This window comes from Ixodes scapularis, unplaced genomic scaffold (assembly GCF_016920785.2).
Source record: "Ixodes scapularis isolate PalLabHiFi unplaced genomic scaffold, ASM1692078v2 ptg000490l_1___fragment_3__unscaffolded, whole genome shotgun sequence".
Lineage (NCBI taxonomy): Eukaryota > Metazoa > Arthropoda > Arachnida > Ixodida > Ixodidae > Ixodes > Ixodes scapularis.
The window spans coordinates 640,318-667,494 of NW_024609988.1; the positions used below are offsets into that span (position 1 = coordinate 640,318).

Here is a 27,177-nt window from a genome sequence, read left to right on the forward strand (position 1 = left end):
CGGAGGTATTGGAACCATCTACTAAAACCATGTAATACCTCTCATAAACAATACTTGCGCGGTATTGCCAAACGGGTAAAGACCGAGCAAAACGTCTTGTGTATAGGCGTAGACTACGGGGGGGGGGGGGGGGGGGCATTGGGGCTTGTGCCCCCCTGGTGAGATCCAGGGGGGGGGGGGCGGGGCAGGGCACACCCCTGGGCCATGATCCTTACCGAGACCCTGTTTACGTGCCATGTAACGAGCTTCTAGTAGTGGCATGTGATATTCTGCAGCCGCAGGCTTCATTTCCAAGTATTAAAGAGAAGAGAATCGTGGCCGAGTCGATTACTGCTTCAGAAGCACAGAGGCCAGGGCTCTACCCCCACAACTTGGCAGCTGCCACAAGCATTTTGTTTTTCAGATTTGTGCTCGCCGGCGCACGCGCCGTGGTACCGACGACAAACACACGGCTACGCTTGCACGGTGATTGACATTGACACACAGCGACGGACACATGGCGGTATACATACGCTGTAAAAGGTACCGCCTAAAATTAACTACTGATAATTGCCGGTGTAAAAGAATTGCGCGGAAAAGCACCCCCTTCCCCCCCGGAGAACTTCTCAGCCTGCCCCCACCCCGGAAAAATGTAAAGTCTACGCCACTGGTCTTGCGTAACTACATACGCTTCCTACGATCGCCATCTCTACGACCCTGTTTAACCGTACATGGCCATGTCTCCGATTCTCCGCAAAAAATCCGTAGTCTTTTGCCGACCATTTTTCTTCAGTAAACAGTAGCGCGCCCTCCCCCGAATTCCTCAGATCTGGTTTCATTCAACCACCCGCACGCAGATTCCCCAGCGGCGTTTGCAGCGCGCTCTTTGACTGCAGATGAGGCTAGGAACATTCGGTCAGAACACACCACCGTGTCCCTCACAAATGAATCATTGCAGGGGGCCCTCTCCAAAATCACGAGCTCTCAGAGCTCTGGTCCGGACGGCATTGCCCCAGCATGGTTCAAAGGTATCTGCTGGCATATGCTACAAACCGCCTGCGAGGTGCTGCAAGGTCTGTTCGAAAGGGGAGTCGTCCCAGAAGCATGCCGACGAGCCTTGGTCATTCTACTGCTTAAGGGAAGAGGAAGCCAGTGAACGGCTTAAGGCATTACCGTCCGGTGTCGATCACTTCAACTGTCTGTCGAAAATTCGAGTGTAGTTAACGGCCAACTTCTTAACTATCTTGAAATATCCGGCTACGTCAGCACAGCCTTCGGAAATATCGTAGTTGTGAGTAGGCACTGGAAACCATTACTCCTTTTATCAGTGACAGCATAGACAATCGAGCCCCTACAGATATAATAGAGCTTTATGTAAGTAATGCCTTAGATACACTCGGCATCGCACCCCTGCTTCGAAAACTCACAAATGCAGGAATACCCAGTTTCTTATTCACAACTGGACCTCCGGTCTCCTGTTGATTCACAGTTGACAAGCTATGAATCATATGGCCCACGATCTGCGGAGACAACAATCACGTCAGGTGTGCCACAAGATAGTCCTTGGCACGACTATCTTCCTGCCCTGTGTGAACGACTTTCCCCGCAACAACTGTCTCTTGGCTCAGTACCCGTACGAAACATCAATTTTTAAAACTGTTTCGTCCCTGTCTGATGAAAGCGACCTGCAAAAACAAACTGGATGAGGTAAACATATGGTTCTTGGGGCACCACCTTCGGCTGGCACATCAGAAAGAAGCGTGATACTCTTTTCTAATAAAAAAACGTACGAGATCCCTCTTTTCATCGTGGAAGGCACTGCGCTGATTACCTCAGATCACCTATTCATCCTGGGAATCATGTTTACGCACAACTCGGACTTCTTTGCAAAGATCGACGGGGTTGTCGCAAAAGTCTGCAGGACGCATGGCTTTATCACTCGCGTGGCAAAGCCGTGTGGGCCGACGGTTCTTGAGACGCTTTACAAATCCTTAGTGCTGCCTTTGCTGGTGTGCTGCTGTGCAGTCTGCATGGTCTACCCCTCAGTAACACATAACGGGAAGATTGAAGAGTATGCAGCACCGCGCATCATGTGAAATCTGTGCGTGGTCTCCGTGTGCGACCAAAGCTTTGGACTGGCGGACCCTAGGGCAGATATGAAGAACCGCGCGAATCCATGTGTTGTACCCCCCCCCCCCCCCTCACCAACTGCTTGTCCTATCTAAAAATGGGAGCGGCCGGTCCGCCGTTGCGCCTCAGCAGGAGGTGGGGGGAGCCCGAGCTTCTTTGTAGCAATACTGGTCGACACAGCGAGTCTCATGATTGCTGCGACTAGACTTTCTGCCCACACAGTTGGCTGCTCACAGCCCTCTACCAACATCGCACAGGGAGTCCCGGAACTTTGTAGAGTATTTTCGACTGTCATCGAACATGTTGACATGATCCCAAGTTACACCCATCTTTACTTTTTACCCTTCCCCTCTGCATTCATACCCATCATCATCATATTGTCACGAATGACAATTGATGAGGCGATGATAACTGACAAAACTAAACGTTTAATGGGGCGAACTTGTGTCCAAAACAAAAAAAAAGGAACAGAAGAAAAAGCAGAGCGTCGCGGGCGTCGATGTCGGCGAAACCGCAGGATCAAGCGCTGGGGCGAGACTGATTTCGGCTTGCCTTTTGTAGCCGCGTGGGTTTCGGGAACATTCGGCCTGGAACGTCCCGGCGCGTAGTAGATTCGGGCCGCGAACAAGCCCAAGGGGATTCTCGATTGTACCAAAAAACTATACTCGTTTTCACCTCAAGAACCGTAGTAAAAAAATTACGGCGTCTTGCGGAGCATTACTAATTTACCTCTTTATGCTGAGAATTGAAATATATGTAGGTGCATTTTAGATTAGATATACGTTACCTTATCAAGACGTACACGTTTCAAACGCCAAAAGCATCGCTATTGTCTCCGATGACCAAATCGTTTAAAAACTATTTCCTGCGGCGTATGAACACTGAGCAAAACGTCCTTTTTTCTTGAGGTATAAATTCCTACAATAATTCTTGAGGTATAAACGGGTATAAATTCCTACAATAAATAAAAGACACGTGACTTCCAGGAATCGAACCCTGGCTTTTCGCGTGGGAGGCATAGGCCACGTGCGCGCTGCCTACTTGGCCAGCTGCGCGCGCGGCAATATCAGTTTTGTTCTAGGGTAGGTTTCTTCGGACTCACAGCGCACACGGCAGCAGGCTAGCAGGCGCTATAGCATGAGGGTTCTTACCTATCTGCTTTGCCTGGCAGGCTGCCGTGTGCGCACTTGTTTTGAGCCAATAAATTACTTAATCACGTAACCAGTGCTTGATTTTTCCGCTCGGGCGAAGCCATTTAAAATAAGCATTAAGTACTCATCCGTCTCCGTTTCCTCCCCACATGCTGCACTACATCTGCCCTGGTATTTCGCTCTGTACCGCTGAGCTTGCAACACATAGTCTTTGCCTAAAACAACAACGAGCTTCTCATAGAATTGGCATATATATACCTGATTTAGCAATACCTACATTTTTTATAAGTCCAGAGATCCGTTTAAGTCTGCATTACCACCTCTCATATTTCCCTCTCTTCTGCTCTAACACACTTCTTAAATTAACAGTGCAAGGAAAAAAATTATTTATAAAAGCATAAATGTGGGATACGTATTTTTTCAAATGATTTTCTAGGAGCAAAACGTTTTTGCGCGCAATATTTACACTGTTAGGCGCAATTTAGGTGCTCAAGAAGGATGTCGCAGACCGCTAAGCCCCGTCCCGTGCTTACAAGGTGCTTACATCTCTCGTTGGCTGGTGAAATGATCGACGTGTGACAGGCTGTAAATATGCATCTCTGTGCCGTAATAATATTTCTATCGCCATTTTTTTATGTTTAATGAGCAAATATTAAGATAAAGACACTATTGCTGTTAAAATATATTCTGAGATTGCTTCTCTCGCTTTGGTGTGAAACGTTAACAATCACGGCTCCCGGCGTATGCAGAGTGATAAATGAGCGAAGCTCGTTGACTTGGTCAATTTTTATGAGTGCGAGCGATTTTGAGTTCACAAAGTGCGCTTACACTATTAAAAAAAAAGTCGTTATGCATGCTAACCATAGGTTAGTAACTGCTTGTCACATATGTTGCTAACCTCTTAGTAACTGCAGTTAGTAACGGGAGTGTTAGTAACAGTTACTAACTAAAGAAGCTAGTAACGGGAACTGACCTCATCCGCGAAACCTAGTAGGAACTACTAGCTTAACGTACTCAGTACTGTAAAAACTATGGCTCGCATTCTTTAGCAAGACATCAGCAAGAAATAACAGCACAACATAATTAGTTCTTGAACGTTTATTCAGCGCGCATTCAACACAATACTTATACAGCACCTATATACTAGACATCATTCAATATACTTCAAAACGTTCTTGATGGCAGAGATTGCCCGTTTCCCCAATGGTGTGTGCGGTGCTCTTCGAAGTCCGCAGAAGTGCTGGAGGAGTGCCAACGTGTTCTTGTTCTGGCTTGAGTGCTTGACGTTGAAGATCCAATAAATCTCCATGACGGTTGTGACACCAGCTATAATGTCGACGACCTCCACATTCAGGACTTCAAACACGGCAAATATATCTTTGGCCTCGTGTGCCTTTGAGCCCTCAAAACGAAGGAGAGGGTAGATGTCCTGTAACATTTGCATTTATGAAAATCAGCCCAGTTGTGACGACCTAGACCGCCAAAAAGTGAAGAGGGTATTCCTTACCGGTCCTTTTAGAAATCTCGGCTGTTTCTTTAGCAGCATAGGTAATAACTGTAACATGCTAACTGCAAAGCAATCTGTTGCAAGAAAATTTCAATTACGACGAGCAACAGCATGGTTACAGAATTGTTAAAACAGTACTAGGCAACCCTAGGAGGAGGGTTTTAACACATACACTTCCTGGCATCTCCTTCCAGTTTTTCGAGGTCTGGTTCCAGCTCGTGCACTGTCTCCTTCGCGCAGCGGCGAGACTTCACCAGGCAGAGGCATCTCTCCCCGCACTTTCTAATGAATGCCAGCAACTTTGATTCCAAATCTACGCCTGTGATGGCAATGAACTCCTGGTGCAGCTAAAATTATGGGAATAGCATTGGTATGAAACTATTGCCCAGAAAAACATAATACTGTTATAGCAATACAATCTAAAGACGGACTTTATAACATTCGTGTAAAGAGTTAATTAAGAAAGTTATCAAATCTTATGCGCATACACTGTATGTGGAAGAATTACAAGTGGTAGCCTCATGCTCTGCTCACCATTTCAGCGTTTGCTAAGGCTGGGTATTTTTTTTCCGTACATCAGCTGTTGATGGTTGCGTCTCCATAATCCATTTACTTCTCGAAGAGCGAGTCTTTTTCATATAATTTCCGAGCTTCCGTAGGTCAGGAGAACGTCGTTTCATCTCCCTCGTCATGAAGTCAACATGTCCGTTTATGACGGATCCGTTGAGCTCGACATCTGTGTCTAGTGGGACATTTGCAGTTTAACAGGAAAGAAACACTACCAATAACATCAGGAAGCTCTCGTACTAGCTGGCACTGATATGCGCATTGAACTTCAGGTGGCGACCTAGTTTGTTTTGAATCTAAGAAAATGTCAGTAAAATATTCCTTGAGCAGTACACAATCAAACTGAGGCCAGTGCATGCTGCTGTGTTGCCATCCCGCTCCATAAATACTTGCTTTCTTATAATAAGCCTATTGTATGCCCGCAATGTTAAGCCCTCATAAAGTACACTTTCAAAACAAACGTCTCTGGGGCCTTGTAGCGAATAAGGCTGCGCCTGGTCGAAGCAGATAACATATTTTTAAATGCTCTGAAATGCTGAGATTGGGAACCACCTTACGACACTGTCCTGAACGTTTTTTCGCTTGCCAAATTTCTCCCTTGCTGCTTGTACAGCAGGCACTCTGTCCATAGTCTCACATTTCGGAACTTATATTGAAAAGACACTTTCCATGAGTCCTATGAATAAATATTTTCCCCTTGTTAAAATTGTGTGGTAACACTAGGACTACGGCTAAAGTGCACGCTGCACAGAAAGGCAATCTAGGACAACAACAGGCATATTTACATGTGTTTCCATACAGTACCTGCTGCGTAACTGTAACTGTGTTTGTGCTCACCAAGCCTGTGCCAATTGTGTCCCTTAGCACGGGATACTCCTGCACGAGGGCCTTTGCAGCCGTCTCGTAAAGTCCTCCGGGATAGTTGTGGGGCATACCAAAAACTCAGCATCTAATAAACGAGAGATATGAAAATGCAGGCGCGCACTTAGCAGTTGATTGTCAGCAAATGGCTTGTTACACAGGAAACTATCCTAGATTTCCTACGACTGGGCACTTTTCCCAGTTCAGCATTGTCAATGGCAACTTTGACATCCAATGGTATAGGAGGCAGCCTGTAATCACTTGTATTGGAAGCAAGCTGCTGACCGTCACGCAGGCTGCTGCCAGGAACCATTCTCACCATATCTCCCTCATTTGTGCTGAAAACAAAATAGATGCAGGAGCCGGTGCCACACCAGATTTGACTGTGCCCCATGTTTGCAACTCACCCACTTACCTGCGTTTGAGTGGTAAGTTTCCTTTGTCGCCGGTACTCTCATCACCAACAAGCCTAATTCTGTCCCCATCAGAACAAAATGTGGTCATCTGACATGTCCACATATGCATCAAATCGAGCATTGTAAACCTGAAAGGAATGCAGATGTTTAGGACCTCGCATATTTAGCGCGATTAGCAGCAGAGCCCCTTAAACAATATACTATCCGGGATATAACTAGCTATTGTAACCAAGCGCTCGTGTCTGTAACGCACTGCAAGGTCCATAAAACGTAGGGTCCTATACTCCACCTCACACTGTAAAAAATGGACCATCAAAATTGCGGTAAGTTGACTGGCATTCTGGCTGCCAGCAAATTCTCGTAATTTATACGGCAGACCGTAAACTGAAATTTACTGCCTGACCGTAATCTCCCAGTGAATTAAACGGTCGCAGTAAAACAAGATACCATTAATTTTACGGGATGATGCTGAACAGACCGTAAACGAGATTTACTGACTGCCACTAAGATCACGGCATAGTGGCAGTTTATTTGCCGGTCAACTGACTGCTAATTTAATGGTCACCGTAAAAATGTTGACCGTTCAATCCACTGCCAGTTGGCCATTGTAAGAAGTAAATTGAGGGTGCGAAATGCTGGCACAATGAAGCGCTAGCACTTCGTACAACACATCAGAAAGACTGCAGAATTCGACAAAAGTAAGCATTGTCGGATTCTATCATCTTCCCACCGCATTGTTGTTGATTACGGGCTTTATGGCGCAAAGCTACTATGGCCATACTGCGAAGCTTGTTTAGCTGGGACATACTCAGGCCTTTCTTATACAAATTATCTAAAAAAGGTTCATATGACAAGGTTAAAAATCATAGAATTAAAATTACAACTGCAGTAGGAAGCCGGTTTTTCTTAAGTAATTTATGACATGATCAAACGGTACTATAGCAGTCTTCCCAATTAGCAGTGCTGGGTGAAAAGGAATCTGGTGTGAAAACAAACTCGGGGAAATGTGTACGTCGTTCTGTCTCAAATGTGGCTGTGCCACATTTGAGACAGAACGGAAAAATTTTAACCGCTACCCACAGTCATCACGCGGGGGTGGGGCTTCCCCCCAGAGCAGATGTTTGTGGGTGAGGTAGGAATGTCCAATTCTAAGACGACACAAAAGAACCTCAAGGCGGCGGGTTTTGTGGGATGCACTCTCCCACATACCAAGAGCTGGTTTAATCCTGTGAAGTTTGTTTTCGCATTCCAGACTCCACTCCGATTGCCATAGCTGGAAAACTAATGATTTTACTAAGGGCTTCATATCTTGAAATGGAATCTTTGAGGTAGTTGGCAGTAGGTGCTTAGAGCTAGTGGCCAATTCGCCTGCTCTTTCGTTACCCAGGATCTCCACATGGCTAGGCACCCAGCAGAATTTTATGTCTCGGCCAAGCCGCAGACCACATTGTACCTTAGATCGGACAAGTTGTGCCAGTCAATTTTTACTTCCCCTTCATGGAGCAAAGTGTGGTGAGCACACTTTGAGAATCCACGAATAAAATAGATTTCATCGTCTTGCTGGTGAGAATATACTCCAAGGCCATCAACACTGCGTAGAGCTCTGCCGTATGAATACTTGCACATTCCTTGAGACGTTGCACCTCACTGAATCTTTCAGAGTAAACTATTGATCCTACAAAATGCAACGATCTGGCACCATCGGTATAAAATTGGGAGTAGTTACCATACTTCTTCTGCACTTCTAGGAATTCTTGCTGAATCACCACTAGGGGGACATCATATTTATTAAATTTAGTAAAATACCAATCACAAAAGACGGGCAACGTACTCCACGGAGCTTCACTTTCACCCTTCTGCAAAAGGTCGGTCTCGTCAAGGGTGAGGTCGAGAGATGTACAAGTGCCCTCAAGGCAAAGGCTTAAAGGCGGTACAACCCTGGGCTTCTGTTCGAAAAGACGAGCAAACCGAGAATGTTGCAAAGCACCATAAGTTGGGTGATTTGGATAGGATAGAATTCTGGAAGCATTAGTCACAGCAAGATAACGTCGTCTGTGCCCAGGTGACATCTGATTAGATTCAGCGTACAAGCTAGAAATGGGCGATGTGCGGAAGGCACCTGTAGCGAGCCTTAAACCGAGATGATGCACAGGATCCAACATTTTGAGTGCAGAAGGCCTCGCTGAGTCGTAAACTATGGCACCATAGTCCAGACGTGACCGGATAAAAGAGTTGTATAGGCGTAGCAGACATACTCTATCGGATCCCCATTATTTGTGCGCTAAGACTTTAAGAATATTGGCTGATTTAAGGCACTTCTTTTTCAGGTCCTTCAGGTGGGAAACGAAGTTTAACTTTTAATCAAACGTTATGCCCAAAAATTTATGCTCTGTTTTTACACTAATAGGAACCCTGTTTAACGTCAGTTCTGAATCTAGAAACAGCCCCCGACGCAGAGAAAATGGCACACAGATAGTCTTCTCAGGTGAAAACGTAAACCCATTTTCGTCAGCCCACTTACAAATTTTGTTGATGGTAAGCTGCAGTTGCCGCTCACAGCTAGACAAATTACAAGAAGAAACCGAAATGTGAATATCATCCACGTAGAGGGAGTATGAAACAGAAGGTGGAATTACCTTTGACAACGAATTAATCTTTACAGCAAACAAGGTGACACTCAATACACCTCCTTGCGGAACACCATTTTCCTGGACATACTAGTCGGATAGTGTGGTACCGAGTCGAACTTGAAAGGAGCGACCTGTGAGAAAACTCCTTATACACCGCAACATGCGACCACGCACCCCAGAGGCATATAAATCATGAAGGATACCATACCGCCATGTCGTATCATATGCTTTCTACAGGTCGAAGAAAACAGAGACGCAATGTTGCCTATTTATGAAAGCTTCACGTATGGTTGTTTCCAGACGGACTATGTGTTCCAAAGTAGAGCGTCCTTCTCGAAAGCCACATTGGTTATTAGCGAAGAAGTGGTTATGCTCCAAAATATATATTAACCGCCTATTAATGAGGCGTTCGAAGGTTTTGCCAAGGCAACTCGTTAATGCGATTGGACGGTAACTACGTGGGTCCGAAGGGTCCTTCCCAGCTTTCAGCAAAGGAATTACATGCGCCTGTTTGCAGATTCGGGGAAAGTAAGCTGCTTCCCACAGATAGTTGAAAAACCCTAGTAGTGTGTTCAGTGATTCTCGAGACAACTGACGGAGCATTTCATAGTGGATTCAATCAGGGCCTGGAGCCGACCTCTTCTTGGAGCCCAGAGCCACCTCTAGTTCTTGCATTGTGAAAGGAGTGTTGTATGGCTCGGAGCTACAACCGGACATGGGTATACGGTGACACTCAGCACTTGCTTTAAAACGTTTAAATTCCGTCCAATAATTTCGGGAGCTGGATACATTCTCGAAGTGCTCTCCAAGCACATTAACAACATCTTTCAGCGAATTCGCAGGGGTGCTAAATAGAGGAATAACAAAGCAACGGTAATCCCCTTTGATTTTTTTGTACCTATCCCAAACTTCCTTCTCCGAGACAAAACTATTTAGGGAGGAAATGTACGTGGTCCAGGATTTCCACTTAGCTTGTCTCCTAGTCCATCGGGCCTTTGCTTTTAGTCTTTTAAGTTCTATCCTATTTGAAGAAGTAGGGTACCTCCGAAAGGTATCCCATGCCCTATGCTGCTTTTTCCTTGTGGTGGCACAGTCTTCATTCCACCGAGGCCTACACCTCTTTGGTAAATTTTCAATGGTGCGAGGAATGGCGTCTTGGGCGGCACTTATAATTTGCTCCGTAACATACACTGTCGCTTCTTCAGGTGACACATACGCTAGAACTGACGGGTCAAGCACTGCATCAAGTTTAAAAAGTGCCCAGTCGGCTTTGTCCAGTTTCCACCTAGGGGTTCGTTTTAAAATAGTCGGCAGAGGAACGAGGCTTTCAATTACAACCGGGAAATGATTACTCCCGAAAGGGTTGTTTAAAACCTTCCAAGAAAAACAGGGAAGTCATGATGGTGATGAAATGGAGAGGTCGATGGATGTGAAGCAATTATGAGTGGAACTATAAAATGTTGGTTCTTTCTTATTTAAAAGACATACATTCGTCTGAGGACAGTAAAAATCTTTCTACAACATCGCCACGAGAGTCAAGGCGCTTACTGCGCCAGATGGGACTGTGAGCATTAAAATCACCACAAAGTAAAAAAGGCGTTTGGAGTTGCTGAACCAATCCTTGAAGTTCATGAAGATGCAGTTGACGATGAGGTGGTAAATATAAGGACACAACCGTAATGAGACGATCGGCAAGAACACGTACCGCAACTACTTCTAGTGATGTACGCAGAGGAACTTCCACGCACGCTATGCCACTCCGTACAACAATGGCAACACCACCAGAAAAGTGGTCTGAATCACGATCCTTTCTGAAAACACGGTGACGATTAAAAACATTTGCATGGGTGTTGTTAAGATATGTCTCCTGTAAGCACACAGCAATGGGCTGTAGCTCATCCAGAAAGAAATGAATATCATCAATATTTTGCAGAAGACTTCTACAGTTCCACTGTATAAAACTATACGTGTTCATGTTAAAAATGGTTTAAAGTAACAACAAAACAAAAAAGGAAACCTGCCCTAGGTGCCCTGGGGCGGTTTGGTTGGGGTTACTTGCGGATTGAGCTTTTTCTGGGATGAATTTTTAAGCCTGGCGTCATCAGGTGGGACCGAACGAGGGGGAGGAGGTTCACCAAGTTGCATCCGCTCCTCCTCAGGCTGAACGGCTGCGGGAGCAGCTGGTACGGGCATTTCCTTAGATGTCGAGGCCTCTCCTAAAGCCTTCAAATGAAACACACCCTCCTTCTTCCTGGGAGGGGTCCGAGTAACCAAGGCAGGCACATCGTTCGATGGCCCGTCCTTTGGAGTGGAGGAGCCACCAGTGCCTTCTCCCTGAGGCTGGTGTTGCCGCCTATACCTCTTGCTTCCCTCCATTGGCACAGAGGCATATCTTGCCTCTGCGCCATCTGCTCTTTGCTTCCAACGACAAAGGGAGTCCTGGAGCGAATCTTTTTGAGGCAGGGGGAGGTGGTGGAATTACCAGATCATTGGGACATTCCTGGATTCCTACCGAAAACTTTGATGGCACACCCCCTGCACGTGCCACCAAAGAGTAGGCCCATTCTGCAGGAAGGAGAATCGCTTCCTGGCTTCGGAGAACGAGATGTTCTCTTTCACTTTGAGTGTTATAATTTCTTTTTTTTTTGTTTCCATTTACTGCAAGAACGGGAATAAGCAGGGTGAGGTTCACCGCAGTTGATACAGCAAGGTGCATTCGAGCAATTCTCTGCAGAGTGATCATTTTTGCCACACTTGGCACTTGTTGTCTTTCCACGGCAGCTCTGGGCGCTATGGCCATATCTCTGGCAATGAAAGCAACGCTGAGGGTTTGGCACATATGGTCGTACTTTACAGTTCAGATACCCGGCTTTCACTGATTCCGGAAGCGCCCTCAGCTCAAAAGTCAGAATGACATGCTTTGTCTTCACCTTTTTACCGTCCCGTCGAAAAGAAATTCGTTTTGCAGCAATGACTCCTTGGTCACGAAGGCCAACGATAATTTCATCTTCGGGGGATTCTAGCAGGTCATCTTTTGATATTACACCTTTTATAGTGTTCAAAGTGCGGTGGGGTGATACAGTAACCCTGTAGTCAGAGACCACGTTGAGTGCCAACAGGTCTAAGCTTTGTTGAGCGATTACAACTTCAACGAGGAGATCTCCAGATGGCATTTTTCTGCTTTAAAATTCTTTCCGATTACAGATTCAAGAGTCTTAGAGACCAGGAACGGGGATAACTTGGATAATGGCTTTTCCGTTTCGGAATGCATGACAAGAAATCGGGGAAACTTCTCCACGGGTGCGAATGCTTCTCTAACGTGTACTTCGGTCCGGACCCTTTTCAGGGCCCGATCAGGTTTTTGGTTTAGTTTAGAACCCATAAGAAATGGGAAGGCGTTCGGTATCTGTAGCGCACCACCCACCACGGAGCCCAACATGGGGATAGGTAATGCGCCCTAGCGCATTACCTCTCTGTGGGTCCAGACAAAGGGTCTATCGCCACCCAAGGTTAGCCCTTGCCGACAAAGAGGGAAGAAAAGGGAGCAAGATAAATGAGAAAGAAAAGAAGGAAACAGGACAGGTAAAAGTGAAAGATCGGAGGGGATAGTAGAAGAAAAGGCGACTAGACTGAATCATCCTGGCCGGGCCTTACCAGGACTCCCGTCTACGAGAAGCGGGGGCCGAAGTGGTGTATTGCCTCACCCGGGGGGCCCCGAAGGGTCCAAACCTACCCCGGGCTCGGCTCAACCACCAGGATGCCCTTTTCCTCGGACACGGGAAAGCCACGCACAGCCAGACGTGGGCGGGCGAACCCGCATGGCTCGGGGTTCGTGGTGACGCCACTCACCAAACACCTGCTTTCACAGGTGCCCCTGCGGTGTCCACCGCATTGTACGACATGCTTAGCGTTTCACCGCACTTGCTTTGCTGCTTCGATTTACTTCCTACTACTGGTCAACAAACAGTGAATGAAACAGTGAGTCATGAAGTCTCCTAAGGTTAGCCATTTTGTGCCTGTAAAATATGTGGCATGCTGTATATTGTAATTGGAGTGGGCTTCATGTCAGCAATACGATCGTTGTGTATGCACATGCAAATGCAGTTAAGCCAGAACACTGCATAAATAATGTGTTGGATAGAAATAAAAAGAGTACATTTATTTACTTGCATGGTGATACCCCACGCCCATCCACCCTTTGATCTGGAAAAGAAAGAAACCATTTATCAACATAATAAATATGAATGTGCCGAAATAGAAGCAATTTAATAGATATATTGTATAATGTCAGCCATGCTTTATCTGCTGTGCAAAGAATCTAATAATGCCGATAGTGCTTGCAATGTTTGAAAGAAGTTTTATGTGACAACTGAATACTATACCTTAGCTTCTGCTAATCAAGCGAAACTTCATTATATCTCAGTAGCTATACATTAGCCGAGTAGTTCATGTATTCTGGTGTTCCCGAATACCATTTCAGTATCCTTCCACAGCCCCAATATACCTAGGCAAATGAATGAGACTAGACAAAGTTTGGCAAAGAGCACTGTACTAAAATAGAGCTATTGAATGGGAAAGCCTAATAATCACTTATTATACAATTTTTAACTTAAAGGGGCCCTGCAATGACTTTTTGCTGTTTTTTTTTATTTGCACCGAAGCTAAACGCACTGAACGTAGTAACTTAGTGAACTTTTTTTTTTCCTCGAATTGAATAAGTATATTAAAATTACAAAAAAACAAGCAAAAAATAACGCCCACCATGATGTCCTAGGTCCTCAGTCCCCTCCTTTTCCCGTGCCTGCAGACCTTGTTGACTGAGGAATGTGGGAAAGGAGGGTAAGACGGGGATAGGAGGTTAGGCCGAGGAGAGAGAGCTGTCTGGGAACGGGGCATGCTCCCTCTCCCCGGCTGACCAGGACCAACAACATCAAGATTTCGTCACATGCCACACTCATTTGACACCACGGGGCGACCCCGTAGGAGGAGGAGGTTTCCACGTCGTCCAGTTAAAATAGGACGCACTGGTATTTAGTTACTCTCTCTGTGCCTGCTGGCTTGCCCAAACGCCAAGAGACGTGGATACCGCAAAAAAGGTAGACCCTTAACTAGGATTCCAGCGCCCCTTGAAGAGCAGAGTGCGTTTCTTTTCAAGATGAGGGGTCAACATTAATTACACAGCTCACATAAAAATTTACTCTTGTTCAACTAGTTAAGCAGGTTGACTGTTAAGAGTTACCCATTTCGGTAGTGATGCAGCTCTAATGTAGAACTAGTCTTTCCCCACCACTGCTGAATGCAATGCTCTTGCCACCGTGCACTAATGAAAAGGCATCAGTAATCTTTCTCTGACATGTTCACACCATAAAAGATATGAACAGTCGGTTGCATCAGAGCGAGCTGGAAACTTCAGGCTTAACCTTGCAATACAATCTCTCTGCACTGTGCGTCACTGCAGATCAACAAATGCTGACAGCACTGTGCTCAACACCTATCTTTGAGATGATATTCAAAATGAATTTGGAGAGCTTGTGATGGAGCCACCGCTTAGACGCTTCTCAGATTATCGGTCTATGTTTGCCATGTATAAGATCCATCGTATCTACAGTTTGTCTCATTTCTAGCATCACAGAGACATTGTTTTATGTAACTAAAGGCAGCGTTCTAAAGCTATGCTCGAGTTGTAGGTGAGGCTAGGTTAGGTTATGTTTTAAGACAGCATTAAGGCTCTCGTGCAGCAAAAGATCAGGCGTCCAGCGTCGACGTCTCGATAAAATCCTATGATGTCTTACGCATAAGGAATCCCATGCAATTCTATGATCCCTTGTGTATGCAAGGAATTATAGGATTTCACTCCCCACTGCTCCAATCTCCTACCCCACTGCTGCCCTCCCTGCCCCTGCGCCCGCCTCCTCTCTTCTCATCCACCCCCTGCCCTCCAGCTATCGCGAACTCGCTAAGGTTGAGCATAAGTGTCCCGCCAATTTTTTTTTTCACACAAGCAGTTGGCACTGAACCATTGCCATACTCACCAAATTTAGACCCACGTGCCAGCGCTTGTGGCTGCTGAAATCTTCCTGCTGCCAAGACCTTGTGTTCAATGAGCCCAAGCCCCATGTTGCGTTCCCTGTTCCCACGTAGGATGACCGACCTTATCACTGCACGTATGATTCATACAGAACAGAATTCGTAGAATATCACAGACTGAAAATATCAAGGAAAGTAATTCCCAGATACTGTTTAAGCGATGTGAATGGTCAGAGTCATTTCGGGGCACCTTCTGGACCAGCCAAGAATCTATTTCTAAGCAGCAAAAGGAACTTTTGGAGCATGAATGCACACTTGGTCTCGTTCATTCCGTTTTGAATATTATATTAAGGTTCATCTGTTCGCCTGTCAACTCTAGAAGACAATGCCTGCTTTCCTTTCCCAGCCCTGCGTTACCACCAGCAGTGTCAAAGTTCAAGAAAAAAATTGTTTAATATAGTTATGCACATCAAGTACATTTAACATAAATAGTTTTATGTTTATTCTAGCACGTAAATCTAACTATAGTCCGTTGCAGCCTAAGAACGAAGGGCGAGGGTAAGACGGGCCGGGGAGGAGGAACTAGACGGAACGCTAAAGGGAGAAGGAGGTTTCCCCCTCTCTTCTCCAGCGTTCTGTCTGCTCCCTCCTCCCCGGCCCGTCTTACCCTCGCCCTTCGTTCTTAGGTTGCAACGGACTATAGTAACATACCTGTTCAAGAAATATTACTACTTTATATGGCTGCACTGTTATCGACCGTGCTAACATCTCCATCATTTAATTCATGTATTAAATGCATTATATATGTCAGATTTTGTGGGCCATTTTAGTGCGTGAGCTTTTTTGGGAGACCCCGTACCAGCAAACCAGTTGGGTTTTTTTTTTAAATTTTACAGCAACTAAGAATTTTCAGATCAGCATTTCACAACTTTCCTGTTTATTCAAAGACCTGTGGATCATCTGTTCTAATGAAAACTGATGAAAACAGCTCACACAGAAATTTACTCTTGTTTAACTAGTTAAGCTGGTTGACTGTTAAGAGTTACCCATTTCAGTAGTGATGCTGTTCTAATGTAGAACTAGTCTTTCCCCACCAGTGCAGAATGCAATGCTCTTGCCACTGTGCACTAATGAAAAAGCATTAGTAATCTTTCTCTGACATGTTCACACCATAAAAGATGTGAATAGTCGGTTGCATCAGAGCGAGCTGGAAACTTCAGGTTTAAGCTTGCAATACAATCTCTCTGCACTGTGCGTCGCTGCAGATCAACAAATGCTGACAGCACTGTGCTCAACACTTATCTTTGAGATGAAATTCAAAATAAATTTGGACAGCTCGTGATGGAGCTGCCACTTACACACTTCTCATATCATCGGCCTACGTTTGCCATGTATAAGATCCATCATATCTACAGTTAGTCTCATTTCTAGCATCACAGAGACATTGTTTTATGTAACTACAGGCAGCGTACTAAAGCTATGCTGGAGTTGTAACTGAGGCTAGGTTAGGTTATGTTTTAACACAATAGCATTAAGGCTCTCGTGCAGCAAATGATTGGGCGTCCAGCGTCGACGTGTCGAGAAAGTCTGATGATGTTTTACGCAAAGGGAATCCCATGCAATTCTATGATCCTTTGTGTATGCAAGGAATTAGAGGATTCCCCTCCCCACTGCTGCCCTCCCTGCCCCTACACCCGCTTCCCCACTCCTCATCCACCCCCTGCCCTCCAGCTATCGCGTCATACGCTAAGGTTCAGCATAAGTGTCCGCCAATTATTTTTTAACACAATCAGCTGGCACTGAATTATTGCCATACTCACCAAATTTAGGCCCAAGTGCCATTGCTTGCGGCTGCTGAAATCTTTCTGCTGCCAAGACCTTGTGTTCAATGAGCCCGAGCCCCATGTTGCGTGCCTTGTTCCCACGTATAATGACCGACCTTATCGCTGCGCATATGATTCAAACAGAACAGAATTGGTAGAAAATCACAGACTGAAAATATCAAGGAAATTAACTCCAAGCTACTGTTGAAGCGATGGGAATGGTCAGAGTCATTTCGGGGCACCTTCTGGACCAGCCAAGAATCTATTTTTAAGCAGCAAAAAGAACTTTTGGAGCATGAATGCAGACTTTGTCTCGTTCCTTCCGTTGTGAATATTATATTAAGATTCATCTGTTCGCCTGTTAAATCTAGAAGACAATGCCTGCTGTCCTTTCCCACCTTTGCCTTACCATGAGCAGTTTCAAAGTTCAAGAACAAAAATTGTGTAATTTAGTTATGCACATCAACTGCATTTAACATAAAGATTTTTATGTTTATTCTAACACATAAATCTAACTAGTAATATACCTGTTCAAGAAATACTATTAGTTTATATGTCTGCACTGTTATTGACAGTGCTAACATCTCCATCATTTGATCCATGTATTAAATGTATTATATATGTCAGATTTTGTGGGCCATTTTAGTGCGTACACTTTTTCAGGAGACCCCGTACTAGCAAACCACTTGGTTTTTTTTAAATTTTACAGGAACTAAGAATCTTCAGATTAGAATTTCACAACTTCCCTGTTCTGCTACAGAAAAACGAGATATGCAGAATTGCAGTTTCAAACCTGTGCACCACAGAGACCCACAGTTTGAAACCTGTGGGTCTCTGTGGTGCACAAGTGTATGCCTTAAAGAGCCCCTAATGGAGCTGGTGAACTAACTAGATTGGACAGACCACGCATAATTCCAAAGTGATCAAACTTGAAAGCAGAGCAACAATTTTACAAAAGTAAAATTTAATATAATATTGCCCAGAGCAGCAATAAATATTGATTATTTTCTCAAGCCCACCGTGATGGTCCAGCCATGAATCAGGGTCCGATGCATTGATTTCTATATTGATGGGATGAATTAACTTGTGGCCTATTGTAGGCATGAGCAGCGTCATAGCAATGTAAGAAAAAATTTAGGCAATCTTGATCAGGCTCAAAATGACTACGGAAGCTCAGAATGTGTAGGGCTCACTCCGATGCATGCTGTATGTGGTCATGAACAACAGATAATGGTCATGTGACCATCCGACTATGATTGGTTCGCTATTTGCAGCATAGTCAAGTGAACACACAGATGGCGGTTATGTGACCCTGCGGACAATCTGATCCCCATTTGCCCGCTATTCCCAGCATTGTGACAAGCTGGATGGGACCCCGCGAACCATGGTGCACAAAATTAGCACAAAAGACGAACACAGGAAGGAGGAGGAGACAGAACAGCGAGCTACTTAAAACTAACGTTTTATGAGGATAGAGGAACATAAAGATAAAATTGACACTAAAATCACAGAAAGAAGTGAAGAAAAATAGAGTAGAAAAGAAAGTCGAATTACAAAAAAAAACTCATCACAAAAAGATAATAAAAATAATAATGGAAAAGTCTTAAGTGATAAGCTGGTGGAAAATAAATATAAAATTTAAAGTTAAGGCAGAGGAAAGTTGTCCTTTGCACTAATTTTGTGTACAATGTTTAAGCAACTAGGCCATCAAAATATTTTGGAATAATGGTGACTAGATGCCATGGATAATGGCTAAGTGTCCACCATTTATTCGCTATTTGCAGCATAATATATAGGGTGTCCCAAGTGACCAGGCTCAATCTAAAATGGAGCGTAAAAATTGACGCCTCCATGTAGCTACCTAAACTTTTCGTCTAAGGTGTATTTCACAGGTCGGTGTTTTCTCGTATAATTAAAACGTAACTCCCCTTCTGTGAAAAATCAGGGTCAAGAAACTTGCCAGGGTGAACGGCGGGCGGCAACGCAGACGACGAAGTCGAGTTGCGGGATATGTTTGGCGTACATATTGATAGATGGCGTCGAGAACAGCGTCCAAAGGTGTAGCCGACCAGCGAAAGAAAGCAGACAACACGCGGACAAAATCCGTTGGCAGCAAAAGCACCGTCGTTATGCAAACAGATTTTTTTTGTTCAAGTTTTGATTTTATTGTCCGCACTTATTTTTATACTAAAGGCACATTACAAAAAGATAATGTTCATTTTAAAAAGCCATGGGGGTCGCGAGCAGTCTCGATAAAGAGGTAGCGCCATCTGTCAACACGGCCTTAAGGAGTAAATAAATGAAACGCGACCCGCCACTCGACTTGTTTGTCTGCGTCGCCACCCGCTGTTCACAGTGGCAAGTTTCTTGGCCCTATTTTTTACAGAAAGGAAGCTACGCTTTGTAATTTTACAAGAAAACACCGACCTGTGAAATAGATCTTTGACAAAACGTTTAGATTGCTACGTGCAGGCGTCGATTTTTACGGTCCATTTTAGATCGAGCCTGGTGACTTGATACACCCTTAAGATAAAAAGTATGGAGTCCTACTAGGCATCCACATACATCTACCAAAATCACAGAAAAGGAAATTACCTCTGTTAAAGATGTTAAAACAATAGTGACTCGCAAAGGGTGCAGCACACGCCGTTGGGATGTCTGGTATCTTCTCAACCATGAGCCTCCCACCGATGCTGAGTGCGTAGTCGTGGACAGTCCACAGATCATCCCCTAAGAAAATTAAAAAAATGTGAAAATAGTAAGCATTCAGATAATAATCACATTGTTGACAAGGCATTGGAACAATGGGGCTGGGTTGCACTTCCCCATCATGGAAAAAATTCTAAAAACAATACGGGGGAAGAGAAGAGGCCAAGCTTCGTCCCTTCCCCCCTTACTGTCAATCTCCAGTCCACATTCCAAACACTTCTGACATTACTTGTTGCCGACAGGATAAGAGGTAATTGACTCGATTTGCCTTGCCTCCACTATGAGTGAGCTCGCTTAAGTGTAGGCCACAGTCAGAATTCTATTGCAGGAAGGAAGGAGACGAGGCATAAAGGCACCTACGTAAATGTTCCTGGGTTAGCTGAGGGGAGACACGTGTCACCCAAGCTGAACAGGAAGCTTGAAGACCCTCTCTCTCCCCGGTTGCATATGACCACCGCATTTGCATGGGTACTCACTGTATCGTTACATCTACCATATACTTGTATTTGTTGCAAGGAGGCAAAGCGATTTGTCACCTATAGCGACTTTGGAAATGTCTGTTGTCGCAATATACATAGCGATTGTAGATTTCATGAATTGTGTGACAGATATGGGAAACACTTCAAATTATGTTTTTTATTTAAACTCTGAGACGTGCTTTATATTTATAGATCTGCATTTTTTGGTTTTTACTGTTCTAGAATTTGGCACCTTGTTTCGGCTTTTATTTGGGAATGAAGTTTTCGGTTTTATTGGTGAATGTTTTAAAAGACGAAAGCTTACCGGGTTTTTTGCGGTGAATATGCATTGATTAGTTCCAGTTTTCATTGACGTCTGTCCAAAATGCAGTACATTAGACAGATATTTTAATTGTATTTTAGCAGCAACACTTGCAGACATGACAAGCAGTTACCACTTTCATAGGGACGACGACGAATTCTAAATTGCGAAACTCGCAAGCATGATTACTAGGCATATTTCTGCTCTTCACACTTCTAGGAATATCGAAACTGCCTCCTGCTAATCAGAGAGAAGCTTGAGAGGGTGTTGAAACAACCTTCCAACAAAAAAGAAACCGCTGAAATCAAACAACTTGATAAACAACGAAAAACTCCAAATTTGGCCCTGAGAAGATGGCAGCCAACTTGACGCACAAGGACTAAATCACAAAATGAACTCGGATTGCATCCACGATAAACCCAAGTACTCCATAAAGAGTTTTGTCCTGCAGACCCTCCACTAACAGAACACTTCACAGTTGCAGAGATAAGATAGTTGATTACTCGGCCAAGTGTGATGACTTATCCCCCCTCCTCTTCGCTTGCCATAGTGGCCTGAAATACTAACCTTTCTTGGCTAAAACCAAATATAAAAAAAACGAATTTACTACTTTTACTTGTTTAAGTCAAAAATGCCAAACCCCATTTATAATTATATTCTATTTCTGCACTAATTACATTTTGTAACATTTGAACTTCTGGAACTCAGTTTGAGGAGAAGGAAAATTTGCAGTACATATAATGATATAATTTAGTCATAAACATACCCAGCGCTATAATGCAAAGAGGAAGCGGAAGGCCATTCTCGATTTCAGCAGCAGTTAGAAATGGCTGGTTTCAGGAATGATAAATGGTCATGGTCAAATAATTTTTAATCAAATATTTCTCATAGCAAGAACCACAAACTCTGACAATGTGTCATTGTGGATAGCATGCACCGCTATCCATTCAACAAACTTAACAAGCAATGATCTTTCAATAAAAAAAAATCCAAAAACGTTCCTTTGAATTTTACAAAATATAAACTCTGAAAAGATGGAACCCTATAGACCAACACACGGCCCTGATGTAACGCAGCTGCGGTCTCACTGTTGACGGCACTGCGCATGCGTGGACGCCTCACTTTACACGAATTCAGTTTCTGCACACGCGGAGTGCCTACACCTGGTGTAGGCAAACGCGGGCTTGTTTGTAAACCGTGTGTTGGTCTATATCCTATAATGTATTTCGGAGCATAATATGTAGGGTAAAGCTATTGCCAGTAACAGTATGAGTAGAAAAAAATATTATTGTACTTACTCTGTGGCCTGAGGTAGGCGACAAGTTTCCTGGCTTGGATCGGTTTGAGTAGGCTTGCAAGGTCTCCCTTAGTCAAAAAGTCGAGGTCACTTGGGCAGTCTACGGCAAGGATCATCAATTCGTTGAGGACACACTCAACCTTACCCGAGGTCAGGTTTGGCAAGGCCGCAATTGTTTGTTCTTTGACAGCCTGCATCCTACGAAGGAACGCAGTGTTTCGGGATGATCATCATTGCATTCTGTACCTTATGTGCAGGTGGTGGGTATAATCCCTTAGTTGATCAATGTGCATGCATGCAAACTGCATATGAATGCAAATGTGGCAGATATGTTGTGCTATAAACTTTTACAGCAGTGAAGCGATCCTTTGTGTTATGAATTAACAGCAACATTATTTCACCAAAGCGCAACTCACTGTCCATGCTGGTAGGTACAAAGGCACCAAATGAGTATGATGTCCCTTTGTATGAAACCTTATTTGTAACTTCTGACGTGAAGTTAAAACTGCCTAAGCATTTCTGGAGAGCTTCTGAGTCAGTTGAAATCAGAATGGGCATTCCTGCCTTCATTACAATGTCAGGATCGAAAAATGCCTCAGAGTGCAGGTATGCCTGCAGCAGCTGGTGTCGTCCAGAAAGGGTTTTGTTCAGTGCCTTGAAATTTTGCAGGTGTTTGACACAATTTTTAAAAAAATGAGTATTTACTTTCAAACCTCAACGTCCACAGGTTTATTAGTGGACCAAGCTGTGTGATGAGCGTGGAGTAGTGAAGCAGGTAGTGGTGCTTCAGTTTCAGAGGTGCCATAGGAAATAACTCTTTGCGATATCCAAGGTACTCCTCAACTAGCACATGCAAGTAGGCAACCATTTCTTCATTTACTTTGGGAGCGCAGATAATGTCAACCACCTTCCTTAAGGTAAGGTAGAGGCACCAGACGGGATCTTTAGTGTCAACTTTATGGCTAAGAAACAGAGGAAGCAGGCGCAGCAAATTCCACGTTTTAACAGCTTCACCAACTAACTTATTTCCTTTTATGTTAACTTCACAGGGTTTGCTATTTGTGTCAGAGCCCAAGAACTTGAAAGATGTTATCCTGAAGTTCAGGTATTTCAATGAGAACCACTCACATGTCTCTGTAAAGTGTCTTATGAAAAGGAGGAGGTCGTATGAAACAACACCTTCAAAAAGGTCATGTGCTATGCAAGGAGGAAGTCCCGTATCACATACATGAAAGAATGTCAGACTGTTAAATGGGCTGTTTGATTTCACCCCTTCAACAGGAGGCCCAGTGTCTTCAATCTCCTGAACTGCCAAATCATACTTTTCTGCAGTCCTCTTTTCACCAAGCCGACACGGATCCTCGCTGAACTCTTCGTGTGAGCAGGCAATAGCGGCAAATGAAAGTGGAGGAACTGAAGTTTTCGGTGAAGCCCCCATAAAGTGGAATCCCAAGTTATCTCCGAGGATACATACGACTGTCCCCTTGACGTGCACACCATCAAAAAGAATTCTGTTCAATTCGATATCGACCAGGTCACGTAAAAGAAGATCAACAATTTTTTCGATTCCAAAAGTTTTGATGTCTTTCTCAGCAACAAGAAGAGCCAGCTGAATGTGATCTCCGGTAGATCTGTTGTGTTTTTTGTGTTTTTTTTATTTGCAAGAGTGAAGTAGACACCACCAAGTTTGTGCTTCTTCCTTGCAGATCTCAAAGGATTCACAACCTCAAATGCGTCCTGATACAGCAGTAGCTTAAATGTTGGCAGCCCGGTGCTAAAGAGAGGATTTGATTTGTAGGCTGAACCGTCTGAAATGTCTTGCATGTAGCTCGCGTCCCTGTCATCTAAATAAGTGTTAAGAATGCAGTCAGCAAGTGAACCATTCTGTAGTAGGCTTTTTAAAATTTGCAGTACTGGCACATGTTCATATGAGCAATCTCTCTTGTTTCCGTCTCGCCGAAGATAAATCTGCACTGGCTGGACGTATGAAAACTTTTGTTTAAAATAGGCTCTTCTTTTGTGTTCACTATTGAATACGGTAGCATTCAGACTGCTGAATACATCTTGGCTGTTGGCAGCCGCAACAAATTCTTTAGCATCAGCAGTCCCAAGGCGCTCCTCCCAGTTGTCATGCAAGGCTTTAAACATGCACTGCTTACTCGAGCCATGCAGGTTTTCGATTCTTGCCACAAATGCTGAGCTGTGGAAGCAGGTAAGCAGTACTTAGATTCTAGCTTTAGGTAAAAGACAGCCAGATCGTACTCGACACACTCGTTTAACTCACTTGGAGATGGTGAAAACTGAGGGGTAACACCTCCAGAATTGGCATCCTCCATGCTTGCACCTTTTGGAGAAGCACAGCTCTGACAACCGCTTGCAACTAACGGCGCTTGCCTGTTGCCCTGAAGAACTGGTTGCCTCTAAGGCGCTTGCCTGTTGCTCCGAAGAACCGCTCGCTTGTTGGGCTGATTTTACATGTTTTCTTGATAGGTGAGACGCAAACGTAGGTTTCGCGGTGAACGACTTGTCACAGCTAAAATACGGGCAACTGGCTGACTGCCCGTTGTCGATGTGCTCTCTAAGATGATTTACTACCTCAGCCCTACTCGAGCACTCGCGAACGCATCCGTTCACGCCACAGTTTAAGTTTACGTCACCCGTTAAATCGAGCCGAGGTCCACGCTCGCACAGTTGACCTTTATGAAACCGTAAGACGTGACATCTCAGCCCTACATAAGTAGTGAACTGCAAACAAGCTGCGTGTATACATTGAATCTGCCGCGCCCGAACTCGTGGCTGCCATAATGACGCACATATTCGACCAGCGTGGTTGACCCCTTTTGAAGAAACGCGGCAAACAAACATGGTTGCTCAAGCCGTCGCCTCATTAAAGCGAGAGAAAAGAGCCAAGACCGACAAATCGCAAGAATGTGCAGTATTAATCCGAAGCTATCTTGGCTGGGTCTCAATAGCTTGTGCTCTCTTCCCGAAAAGGAGCGCAAACGAAGATCGCCAGCCGGCCAGCCGATGCACTCCGTCAATACGCACGTGCTGCCGGTTTGTCGGTGTCGGCTCTTTTTCGATCTTGCCGGCCACGGGCATAAATTTTCTCAGATTCGGTTCGTGCTTGCCACCTTCACATTCAAAATGATACTCACGTTATGTTCGTTTACTATCGGGCCCGCCAAACGCCTCTGGTACTGCGCCGTCTGCCGTCTTGGCAGCCACGGTCGTGCTCCCTATTGCAAACTTTCCTCGCTTTCTGTTTTCTTCCTTGGGAAAACAAAATGTGGCGACCCGACGGCGGGAACGGCGGAACGGCGCGAAAGCCGCGAAAGTGGCGAAAGCGCGAAAGCAAGGCAGCGCCATGGCGAGGGCTGTGGGCGAGGGTCAAGGCGCGAGCAGCGCAAGCCTAGAGCCGCGAACTGGGGCCCTAACCTGGACACTTGTCAAGAAACTCGGCGAGAAATCTGGCGGGCGTGATTGGCCAACGCCGCACTTGACCTTGGCGCCGGCCAATCAGAGCTGCGAGATTTTTCGCTGACTTTTTCGCCAAGCGTCCAGATTAGGGCCTCAGGAGAGCAGCCCGACGACGCAGCCGCAGAAGGCCCCCAACACATCACGTGCGCGCCGTGCGTGTGTCTGGAGCGTGGTGCGGAGTGTGTACCGCGCCTCGCTTGGGGCGTTGCGCTTCTTTCCTTTCGTCCCCGTGCCCTTCTCCCTCTTCCCTTTTCACTCGAAAAACATTGTCAACGTACCGTTGTTTTGTTGTTTTATTTTTACGGTGGGCGCCCCGTGACGTTCACGATCAGGTGACTGTTTATTTCACGGTCATTTTTTACAGTGCATGAACGTCTGCAGTATTGGTGAAGCCACTGGCGGCGAGAGCGTATAGCTCTGTAAGATACTTTGCTTGTACAGGCACCCGCGCATAGAAGGCGCTTTCTAAAGCAACGCATTCGCGCCCGTGCCTTCGTCAGCACTCCAGATGTTTCGTTTCATCTTATGAGCGAGCGAAGGCAATGCTAGACGCGCGAGCCCTGCGCTCTGTGCGTTCCTTTTTTGCACGCGCGCTCGTGCAGTTCATGCATTTCTTGAAGCTACACGCTTGCACTTTTATCTTCGCCTTTGCTCGCACATGACATGAAACGAGGTATAGCACCCGATGCCGAGAGAACGCGCTCACGGGAAATACGAAGAAATAGTAGGAAAGAAAATGCCCCCTTAGCGCAGGTAAAGCCACGAGCCCAAGCCGAAAGACGCTCCCTCACGTTTTTAAAACACTCATGGCAAATTCCACTGGGCGTTTTGGAGCGCGCCGGGTTCAGTTGACCAGATCCGGAATGGAGCACACGATCCGAACGGGGTAGCGCCGCCTACGGATCCCATGTGGAACATGACCACTGCTCCGGAATCGGCAGATGCCTTCCCGTCATTCACCTGCCCGGGAATCGCCTTTCCGCGGCCGCCGCGGTCGTTTCGAAGACGTTTTCGCAATCGCGGCGCTAACACGTGTTCGACGCACGAGCGGCAGGAATGGCTCAGGAGCTTCTAGCAAAGATTTCCGGAATGCCCGTAGCGTGGTCCAAAACCTTCTCTTCTCCTCCCTGGAAAACGAACCTGTCGCACCGATGGGTAAGCAAGCAGCCATTATGAATTCTGAGGCGAGATGCCCCGCGAGAAAGGAAGTCACGTGTGGGCGCCGAGGGCTGGCCCGGCTGGCTTTCGGTTGAATCCGCCGAAATCGTTGGAGCGACTTTTCTCGGATCCAGATCGAGATCTGGAGCGGGAAGTAATTCAAAACGACCAGTGGAACATGTCCGTCTCGATCCCGATCGCCCAGTAAAGTAGGCTCGCTCCAGAAAAGTCGATCCCGGCGCGCTCCAAAACGACCTGTGGAATTCGCAATCATTCACGTGCTCCAAAGGAGCGAGTCCCTTGTGTACACGGTAGATTCGCGTATTTCATGACCGTGGGTACACAAAACCCGTCAGGCGCTCTTTGAAGCATAAAACGACGCCGTCGAAACTTTTGATGACAATGGTGGACAGCATTCAATTTTTTGCTCTCCGTTGTCGTAACAAACTCATTGCGGAAAATGTTTAACACCAAAACTCGTTTATTCAAGCTAATCTGGAAAAAAAGGAAGAACTTACCTCCATCCGGCCGGACAGCACAGCATCGCAAAGATCTGTCGGCATCAAGGCGCACACCACATCCGCTTTGTCTTGACCGTTGACATAAATAATCTTCTTACGGTCTTTCCACGTAACTAAGCATTGGATTGGCGGCGGCGACAT

At 45.4% G+C, this 27,177-nt stretch overlaps 1 pseudogene; it reads right to left on the minus strand.

The window, feature by feature from the left end:
* Window positions 1–4,410: 4,410 nt before the first annotated feature.
* On the minus strand, window positions 4,411–27,177 carry LOC120850696 (annotated as a pseudogene).